Source organism: Myotis brandtii, unplaced genomic scaffold, assembly GCF_000412655.1.
Source record: "Myotis brandtii unplaced genomic scaffold, ASM41265v1 scaffold237, whole genome shotgun sequence".
Classification (NCBI taxonomy): Eukaryota; Metazoa; Chordata; class Mammalia; order Chiroptera; family Vespertilionidae; genus Myotis; species Myotis brandtii.
Genome location: NW_005358943.1, coordinates 1,088,263 through 1,096,972, shown reverse-complemented (window position 1 = coordinate 1,096,972; position 8,710 = coordinate 1,088,263). Strand labels below are relative to the sequence as shown.

The window sequence follows — 8,710 nt, the reverse complement described above, 5'->3', positions numbered from 1 at the left end:
TCTCGAGTCTCTGGACGCCCCTCTTTTCCGCAGCCTTTCATCACCACTTGGAGACGGCGCCCTCTTCCTGCGCCCTCTCCCCATCCCAACCTGGACAAACCCCACGCCCCTGGCGTGGCCGATTCCCCTCTCCCCGGGATCCTGAGGTTTTCCTCGGGCAGCCGCTCCTGAATCCTTCCACTTCCCCCCACCCCTCTCAATCTGCCCCCTTTCAACCTTTAGGAAGTCCGTTCCCACTCCTCTCCCCGCAGCCCGGGACCCTGCCTCTGGTGCGCGGGATAATGTATTCACATCCTCTCCTTCCTTCTGGGGAGCTGCCTCCTGCCGCGCAGCTTCCTCCTCCTCCTCCTCCTCCTCGGTGGGCTTTGTGGGTGGGTAGCTGATTGAGGAGGCCGAGAGGAGTTTGGGGGTGCTGCGATCCTCCCTGACCGAGAGCTGCTGAGGAAATGCTGGGCGCTTGCCCTCCTGCCACGGGAGGAGGCATTTGCAGCCGCAGTTGCCAGCCAGCCAGATTCAAAGTCCCCGGCAGCAGCCACCGAGGTTGCACAGACCGCCAGGAGGCGGTGGGCGTGCAAGGGGGTGTCCCATGAGTGGGCATTTGTGCCCTAATTGGAGGGGGATCGGCGGGGAAGCAGGTCTCCCCGATGCCTTGGGTAGCTTGTTTGAATGCTAACATGTGAGTTGAGCTGGAGACGGGCTGGTTATAGCTTCAGTGCTGGTCTGGCTTTCTTTTGTCATTCTTTGTTTACATTCGTGAAACTTGTTTGTCTTTGAAATGTAACATGTGTTCTCTGACTGGCCTGCCTCTGAATCTGGTGGTTGGGGAGGCTTGAGAACAGCTTGGGTCGAAGGTGAGGCCGGCTTCAGCAGTCCTTTATAGAGCTGTCTTCCAGGATACTACTTTCTCTCCAACTCTGGGGTTCTGTGACTCTCAAGTTGCCAGAATATTGAACAAACCTGCCTTTTCTTTTTAAATCCGGAGTGCCCTAAAGTGACTAATGTCTCTAAATTTGCAAAAAGGTGGAGGAGGAAAGGGAAGGTTAGTGTAGCAAACATGAGATTACATTTTTAAGGCATTTCTGACTAATAATACCGTCATATGTAACTCCCCGGAGCAGTCTTCGACTTAAATATACCTTTCAATGTTTTGCATACGTATTTCAATTTTGCTGGCCTCTTTGCCTTATGGATAGTAACAAATTTATTTTAGATGACCGTATAGTATTTAAGTTACTTAGTTATCTTGTGGAATTGTTTTTCTTGCTTATTTTGGTTATGTGTATCCCATTTTACCCGCATAGATTTGATAACATTGACACCACAGAACAATTTCATTCTCAGATAATTTCACATTAATTTTTTAAAAACATGATCTTTTTTGTCTCTGGTTTGGTTTGCTTTGCTTTGACTCTGGTTTTGTACACACATCAATGCTTTTTGTTTCAGAGAGATACTATGATTAAATCCAAGCCACTAGTCATTTATAAGTACTATGCAATAAAGTCACCATGGTTCCTCTGAATTATTCAGGTTTATTACTTGAAACTTTAATTCTCCTAAAGTCAAGTCTATAGAAACACACATGTATAAGTGTGTGATGTCAAGATTTTTTTCCTCTAATTTAGTGTTTAGGAAGTACTTTCTCATCAGTGAAACTTCCTGGATGGATTCATTAATGTAGCCGAAAGGAATGGCCTTAAATAGACACAGTACACCTAAGAAGAAGCAGGTGTTACCTTTTATGGACGGGTTTTTTTGGTTTGTGTTTTTTTGCCAACTGTTCATGGTTATTTCACCTAAGATTACTTCATTTGGTTTTTGGGTGTCGGCATAGGTCCTCTCCATTCTGATCATTAAAGTATATGATCATATTAGATAATCTCTAATATTGTGAGAGATTATTAACATTGTGATACTTTTCTGATGGCTTTCGATTTGAATTGCCATTTTCCTAAAAATGATATTATATCTACTGTGTTTTATTACCAGCCTAACACAATTTTTTTTTGTTAGGAACCTGCTTAATAAATGCAAATAGCTGTTCATGAAAATGAATAATTAAAATGGATTGAAACTTATTTTGCTATTCTATTGAAGTAATACTAATTGTGAAATGTATGTTTTTTAGATTTGCCTACTGGCTGGGAAGAAGCATATACTTTTGAAGGTGCAAGATACTATATAAAGTGAGTTTTTTGATTATGGTTTTTTTCCTTGGTAATTCGAATGTTGTGATTAATCTTCAGTTGAATAGTTAGTTGTATGTGTAGGTAGGATTATGATTCTTAAAATTTTATCATATAATATGGCCTTTCCCCCCCTTCATATGGTGGTGTAATTTTGAGAGAAAAGATGACACTCTTAGTTGCATGTTATTTGCCTGGGCGCTCATCGGTTTGGAGATGACATCACTTATGGCCACAATTACATTTTTGGTCTTTCTGATTCCTGGATGATATAGTATTATAATATTTTTGTCTTTTATCTTTTTTCCCTCTTTTTATGTGAATTCTGTTCATGTGTTTTTTGTTCAGTGCTGTTAAGAAGTAGCAGAAGTGATGGAAAGCTAGGGTACAGTTTGATGAGCAATATCAGGGCTGAAAGTAAAAACAAATAAATACTGAATATTTCACAAACATCTGTTAAGCATTATTTGTAATTTGCCTCAGTATTTAAATATATCTGAGTTTTATAAAATAGATCTAAATGTTACTGATGTTTGTGATTGAATAAAAGGCGCTCAGTGGAGCATGCAGAGGAGGGGTAACCAGTCAGTCTTGACCTTTGAACTAATTCCATGAACTATTGAACTAATTTCTATTCACAATTAACTTGGTAGTACTTAGAGACAAATGCCATGCTTGAGGTCAAACTATGTAGGAAAAATTTTTATACCCCAAGGGAAAATAAAGGTGGTTTCATATTTATTTTAAATTAGAAACTTGTTCAGCATGTTTTTTGTCATTTTAAATTTTTTGCTTAATGCTAAGGAACTAAAAGCTTGAAAGAGAATATAAGATTTGGCTGAGATGTCAATAGTTTACTCATAATAACAGATACCTAGCTAAAGTTACCTTTATTTCCTCGGTCGCTGTAAGGTATTTTACTAAGTGACATTTTTAAGATCATGCCATACTAACATTAAATTATAATTGCTTGTATGACTTCAACATTTTTTAGAATGATATTCATATAAAATGTCAAGGGATATTTATAGGTATTAGGGATGCTTGCTTTTGGACGTAGAAATAGAGAAAGCCAAATGTGGTACTACTGGATATTTTTCAGTTACATCTTTTATTTGGAGATGTGTGATACACTCTTAGATGGCCTAAAAACTAAAGATCTGAGTAAAGTGCGGAGTCATCAAGTACTTTTTCTAGTGATTATTGTCTCTTAATTTAAGGTGAGTGTTTATTGGCATGAAAAGGGATGCTTCTTCTTCTTTTTTTTTGGGGGGGGGATGTAGTCTTAATGCTTCTGAAGATGTTCATTTATTTCTATCCAATATCATTTTAACTAAATAAGCCTCCCTGATCTTACAATAATAGGAGTAACACAACAATCCTCAATGTTTTAATTTCTGTGATTGTGTACATTCTTAGATGAATGTTTATTTGAGAGTACACAATGTTACTCTGTATGTTTTACTTTAGAACTAAGCTGTTTAAGAGACTGAATTTTCTTTTGTTTTACTAGCCGTTTTGATTAGACTTTCTTTTATGTTGACTTAAATAAGAATTTTCTTTTGAGTGTCATGCCTAAGTAAGTTTCTCAAGAGAATGAGGGACAGTATTAAGTAAGCTGTAATTTTACTTGAACTCTGAGGACCTTTTAAGACTAGTTGGTTTTAATCATCTGGTATTAAGAGACATCCGATAATTGTGTCTAATAGTAACAGTAAATAATTTAGGTTGTAAAAGTAATTTGTTCTAAAATTGAGCATATTACAGAAACATATCACTCATTAAACTTATTTTACGTAAAATTTATGATTTGTTGAGTGGTACGTAGATTTTTCCTTCTGGGTTATATCAAGACTAATTTCTTTTAAGATTGGTTGTATTCCTAATGTTGGCTGTAATTTCCTAGAAACTTTTTACTTGTGTTGTTATGACCAATTAGGGATGCTTTACCATTCTAATATGATGGCACTGCTTTTTTCTTAAAGCTTACAGTTTACAAAGCGCTTACACGTATATTACCACATCTGAATCTCATTTTAATCATAAAAGTAGTAGGAAGAATTACTATGTTCATTGTCACACCGTGTAATAGAATAACAGAAACATGCCTTTGGAACTTAGAGTCTGCAAGATAGCAAGATGAGGAACAGCAGGAACATGAACTATATTTAGAATGTTCTGAGTAGAAGAAAGGATAGGAATCTGAAGTAGGAAAGTGATTAATGTTGGTGAATGTAATTTCTCTAAGTTGGTTCTTAGATGAAGAAAGGAAATTGATCAGATTATAAGAAAAAGAGGTGATACAGTAAGCAGAGTGGATTTTGTTCACAGGGGAAGAGGGAAGATTGGCCGAAAACAGATCCATCAACCTCTTGCTTATTCCTAATCATGTGTTCCTGGGAGGCTCCCTTAGCAAGAAGGGAGAGCTAGAGAATTTGAGGAACATTTAACTCTCAAATTCTTTCTCTCTTGAACATATGTTGGCTATTGCTCAAAATGGCAGATTGCCAAAAAGAATTATCTTTGGATAATAGTTTGGTATTGACTGTTGGATCAATGTGTGTGGTAAGGCATCCGGGCTGGGAAGAGGCAGAAGAGCTGGACAGTGGTCTTAAACCTCTCAATCACTTTGGAGTTGTCTTCACAACTGTTTTTTTTAAATCCCCCATTCACCCTCTCCTACCACCCCCCACCCATCTGTCTTCACATCTTTATATTGGGCTGGCTGAAAAAGGCAACCTATGAATTCTATTCCGTTTTGCCCGACTGGCGTGGCTCAGTGGTTGTTGACCTATGAACCAGGAGGTCACGGTTCGATTCCCAGTCAGGGCACGTGACCGGGTTGCCGGCTCGATCCCCAGTGTGATTCTCTCTCATCATTGATGTTTCTATCGCTCTCTCCCTTCCTCTCTGAAATCAATAAAAATATTTTTTTAAAAAGAAAATAGTTTTAAAAAATAAATTCTATTCCATTTTTAAATTTCTTTGAATTTTATACTATTCTGGAAATTTACAATAATCTACAAAATAATGAATTCACAGTACCAAGAAGAGACGTTGTGGGAAACTGGGAAAGCTGCTTAGCTTTCCTATCTTGCTTAACTATTTTAGCCTCTCTCTTTAACCTTTTATAGACAACCACAGATAAGTATGAAGCCTGTAGTGGCAGAGCTGTGTGGGCTTGCTTTCGGTTGCTGCAGTTTGTACTTTGTACATACCTTCCCTGCACAGCTGCATGAAACAGTTAATAGTGTTAATGTCAACAAAGGGCCTGATTACAGTAGGAGTTGTACAGATAAGCATTGGATAAACTAGTTTATGTTATACGCTTTTTGGATTTGTTTTTAATAAAAGTTTACAGTTAGGTAACAGAATATGTAATACAGAGAATGTATTTTACTCTAAATCCATATGGCCAAAAAAATGTTAATATTTGAAAATTAATTTATCTCAAATATAGATATTTAATACTTTAATTCTTTTCTGTGAAACCTTTTTCTGTGTACCTTAAGCCAGCCAGCCTCTAAATTATTGTATTACGTGAGTGTGTGTGTGTGTGTGTGTAAATACATGTACACAGAGTTTGAATTTGATTACTGAGTTTCTATATTGCTTTTAAAACTTAATTCATGCTACTTATCTTTAGAAATAATTGTCAGTGAGTTTCATAATTTATAAAGTGTAGCTTAAAATATTCAATACCTTAGCCCATAAAGTACAGAAAATAATTTTATATGTTTAAAAACTATAAAGCTTTCTGCTTACTCCTTGAAAATAACACTTAATGATGCTGTAATGACAGGTCACGGTAACTTAAATGGATGTGTCATTGACTATTCCTTTGTGTTTCATAGCTTTGAGATGGTTAACTTAAAGTGCCGGTAAGTCTTAAAACAATGTCCTCTGAATAGTGAGAAACTTTGTTCTGATTATTTAAAGGTCATTGTTTTATGTGGCAGGATGGGAGATGAAAAAAAGTCGTTGTAGGATCATAAAATAGTATGTAAATTTTGAGGTTATATTCTCTCATATTGCTTTTTCCTTGGCTTAAATTTTTTTTTTTTCAGTTCTGAAAATTGAACTTCTTTTTAGCTATGCAAATAGAGCAGTGTTTGATTTTGACTAATGAAGTTTTATTTCAATATCTGCGATAGCTGGATCTAGTGTGTGCTGAGAATTTCAAACTAACCTTCAATGAGGGGAATTTCTTACATGAAGTAGCCATATAAGGTTGCAAGTGATTTAAAAGATGTTTCTTCATAGGTTGCTACAATCCAAAATATGAGTGAAGATGGGAACATAAAATAACTGCCGCAAGAATATTAGGACATATTACTGTGTATTTCATATTTAAAATGTTTGATATATCTTAGTACTGTAATATGATAATTGGATTTTGATTACTAAAGTAATAACTGTATGCCGCTCAGAACAATTCATTGACATTGTATTTCTTTTTCATATTCATAACAGAGTTTAGACTGTAATAAGGAATTCTTATGAGTGTAAAGCACTTTATACTAATTCAGTAGGCACAACACAACTATGAACAACCTTCAAGGAGTTTGTAGTATAAAGACATGTATTAAAAGAGGGTGATGGTGTGGGAATCATAAACTTATTTAGTGCTGGGCATTTCAGCATAGCATTAAATTAATTTAATCTTCACAATAGCCTTTTTTGTGTTGTTGGTTTTTTTTCTTTTCAGATGATGAAACTGAAACTTAAAGAGGTTAAGGACCAATTGTAGGTCATACACCTTCACTATTAGTCACTAGCATTCAAATTAAGGGCTCTGGGCTAAAACTCTTCTGTACCTAAAAATATCTGCTATAGCTGGGCAGTATTAGCAGGTTCTTTTATCTCTCCGTAAATTGACTGCTTGGGACTAGAGGTATTCTTTCATAGAAACAAGTGCAGTGGTAGGTTATTGGCCGAGCCTACAAATAAAAGCTTATTTAACCTTCCAAAAACCTGTTGACTAGTGTTATATATTGGCAGGGTCTTAGAATTTGGTCCTTTCTTTTCATCCGCTCAGTAGTGCCTAGTAAATACCATGCACTATTCTAGGGACTTATAAATTAAAAGGGAACCACACTCTAGGGACCCTGCCTTCCTGGAGCCTGCAGTCTAGTAGGAGGAAAACATTAAAACAAAAAATGGAAAAAACATGTGATTTTTAAAATGGCATCTTCATGAAGGGAAAGAAGTGTGTTCTGTGACAGATTAGGGAAGCTTAACATTAATAGCGGTGTTTCAGTGATAAAATGCATTTAGAGTTTCAAGGTTGGGATACCAGGACTCCCAACCACAGTGAATTTTATTGCGGAATCCCTTTGTCCATCTTTTTAGTCCCAGGACCACTGCTCAAGACCAGGCCTCTGGTCCCCTCTCCTTGGAATATGTAGCTTAATGCCTGGCATCCAGTCATCCTCTGAGCAAGCCATGTCCATGGTGATGACAGGATGCTGGCTCCTGCTCTGCAAAGGAGTTAGTTGGGGATGAACAAGAGGAGTCGCCACATCTCAAGTGGTGGCATTTTGAGAACCCTTTCTGAATTTCTCAAATGATTGTCCCCGTAATCTGGATGTTTTTTCTTATTTGCAAAGCTGGTGTATGTTTAATGAAGGGGGAAGACATGAAGAGTAGAAAAAGATAGAATTGGTTAGAAGATGTTGTAAATGTTTCCCTCCACGTCCTGCGTGGTTCAGGGTTCAGGATCTGGAAGAGGAGCTGCACACAAATGAAAGAGAAGAGACAAGAGATAATTTGGGAATATTGGGGGCCAGGCGGGTAAGTCCAACTCAAGAGGAAGGACTTCCACTGGTGCTCAGGCCGCATCAACCTTTTGTAGTCAGAGGTAAACAAGGCAGTGGTTACCATATTACACAGTTCTTGTGAGTTTCACCTGTTTTGACCATAGTTACACTTCCTGCACTTCCCTCAGCCCATTAGCCTCCCAGATAAGATCTGGGGAGTGTTATAAGGTCAAGCCTAATTATGCTAAGAGGACTGAGCCCTCTAAGCTGGGACTTGTTTGTGACTTTGCCAACAGGTCAGTCCGAGGCTTAACCCTATATCGGTTCCCCACAGAAGAGTCAGAGTTGGAGGCCCTGGATGTAAACATCCCTGTCTACCCATCTCTGTCCTGTGAAAGACATAGAGTTCTTTAGCATTTGTTGACAAATGCTCTTCTGTCACTTTTTCATTTTTCTGAAATAGATACGCATAAGTTGGGGTTGATGGTGAAAAGTTACATGTATATTTGTGTGTATGTGGAAATTGGAGTAATGGTGTGAAAAAAATGATACTAGTTGTCAGATGGTGTTATAAGAAATCAGAGGAGGAAGAGGCAAATGGGCTGGGCTGTCCTAGAAAGGCATGAAGGAAGGAGGTAGGGATTGCTAGGCCTGGGGATATGGATGGAATTCACATGGGTTGATCTAAATCAGTGGTTCTCAACCTTCTGGCCCTTTAAATACAGTTCCTCATGTTGTGACCCAACCATAAAATTATTTTCATTG

The 8,710-nt window shown here is 37.7% G+C and overlaps 1 protein-coding gene across 4 annotated transcripts in view; it reads left to right on the top strand.

Moving 5' to 3' along the window:
* The first annotated feature begins 2,108 nt into the window (after positions 1-2,108).
* The window catches only part of PLEKHA5 (pleckstrin homology domain containing, family A member 5), a 209,781-nt gene continuing 203,179 nt past the window's right edge, over positions 2,109-8,710 (top strand). For 3 of the 4 annotated variants that reach the window (XM_005866758.2, XM_014540161.1, XM_005866756.2), the window contains exon 1: positions 2,109-2,186. The gene's annotated coding sequence lies outside the window, so the exon portion shown is untranslated. The remainder of the gene's footprint in view (positions 2,187-8,710) is intronic. The other variant, XM_014540166.1, reaches the window with a different exon arrangement.